Below are 1789 nucleotides of genomic sequence, written 5' to 3'. Positions count from 1 at the left end.
GTAGATTTGAATCAAGCGCTATATAACTGCAACATCAGATCCCCTCAGAAACCAATTAAAACAAACAAAATGAAACACTGGCATCTAGTCTGTTTTGCCTCAGGTTTCGGAGACCATTCGATTAGCAACCCAACGCTTCACCTACAGGGCTCACAGGGCTCCTTCTGGTGCCCACAGTCCCAGAACAAAGAAGCTGGTGTTTGCTGCAGAACAAACTCTTTTAACACGCTGTCCTGAGAGAGGGCCTTCTGGCTACCTGTGAACTTGAAGCACAGGCTTCTCCTCCACCATCCAGAATCCTTTGCATCAACAACGATCTAGGTCCCAGCTGTCTTCCACCAAGTGCTTTCCCATATCCACATTCTCAGACCAAATGCGCTGTCATTTTCTATAGCACAAATCCTTTCCACCCAGTCTCTTCAGAGAGGGGGCTTCCTTGTGCTTGTGCACCAAATAGATGGAGAGCTGGAGATGGCTTAACTGCCACCATCCAGAATCTTTTATCTCTGCAAAGATTCAGGTTCAAGCCCTCTTCTACCTTCTCCTTCATCCCGTTTCTCCTTTGTGAAGCAGCCGTCTTCCTCCCCAACACCGGCGCCCTCCTTTTCTTCATCACTCTGCCCTCTCCTACCCACGACTCCCCGCCCACTTCCTTCGTGTCCCATACTGCTTCCCGTGTGAAGGTTACCTGTGTTCCCATTCAGATCAGCAGGCCAGTGATTATCATACCGACTCGATGGTAAGAATCACTTGGGGTTAATTTTAAGTTATATAGATTCATGTCCTTCCTTGATTTCAGTCCATCAGGAACTGGACCTAGGAAGATGACCTAGGAATCCATATTTCCCCCTAACGTTCTCAGGCTATTCCCAAGCTTTGGAGCCACCAAAATCCAATGTAGGGCATCTGTGACCTCTATGTCTTTGTGTTTTAGGATCATCCATGTTCGTCATATTGGCTTATAATGTCTTTCTGCCTCTCAATTCCAAGCTCTGACACCTACCTTCCCTGCACCAGTGGAACCTCAGTCAGATCTGGCTGAGCTGTGAGAGGAGAGGTTATCTGTGCTGGGAAGAAAGGAGTTGAGCCCGTTTCAGCGTGCTGCCAGCCTCCAGTTTCCAGCATGTCGGGTCCGAGCCCCCAGTGGCACTAACTTGGGCTCCTCTGGACGTCGCCCTACAACCAAAGCTATGACCGCCCGGCGGGGGCGCAGGGATCCAAGCCAACTGCGCGCCAGGGAGGGCTGGTCTCACGACCTACCGACCTACCGACCTACCGACCTACCGACCTACCGACCTACCGCAGTCAGCCTGGCAGGGTGTGGGCGCTTCTGCACACAAGATTCACCTGGGCTCAAAAGTGGCCCTGTTCCGTATTGGTTATGAGTCTTCTGTTCATCGCTTCTGTATTGATGTTGCACATTTGAGGCAAATACACTCGTTCATAGATTTGGCTACAAAACTACATCCATCTGTCTTTCTTCCGAAGGAGGAGGAAACAACTCAACACATCTTGGACCAGTAGCATAGTGGCGCATTTTTTTGGTTGTTGTTCAAAAGAAAGAATTTTTTTGTAAGCTTACTGTTTTACAGGAACTTAATGAGAATTGATTTTTGAGGAATTAAAAAAAATTTCTTTAGCTACTAAACTTTTTAATCATTAAAAAAAAGAAAACAGAGAGTTGACATGTGTTTTTCCATCTTTCAGGAAGGTACAGACCTCCCACAGGGAAGTAAGAACTAGAATAAAATGTTTAAGAGCGAACATAAAATGATTTAGAGTTACTTTT

General features: G+C 47.1%; 1 pseudogene; it reads left to right on the top strand.

Moving 5' to 3' along the window:
- LOC115872694 overlaps positions 1-1447 on the top strand; it is a 16857-nt pseudogene extending 15410 nt beyond the window's left edge.
- The last annotated feature ends 342 nt before the right edge of the window (positions 1448-1789 follow it).

This window comes from Echinops telfairi, unplaced genomic scaffold (assembly GCF_000313985.2).
Source record: "Echinops telfairi isolate 266 unplaced genomic scaffold, ASM31398v2 ScPeMD7_7441;HRSCAF=8479, whole genome shotgun sequence".
NCBI classification, from domain to species: domain Eukaryota; kingdom Metazoa; phylum Chordata; class Mammalia; order Afrosoricida; family Tenrecidae; genus Echinops; species Echinops telfairi.
Note: the sequence above shows the minus strand (reverse complement) of the source record. Positions and strands in the feature narration are given on the sequence as shown.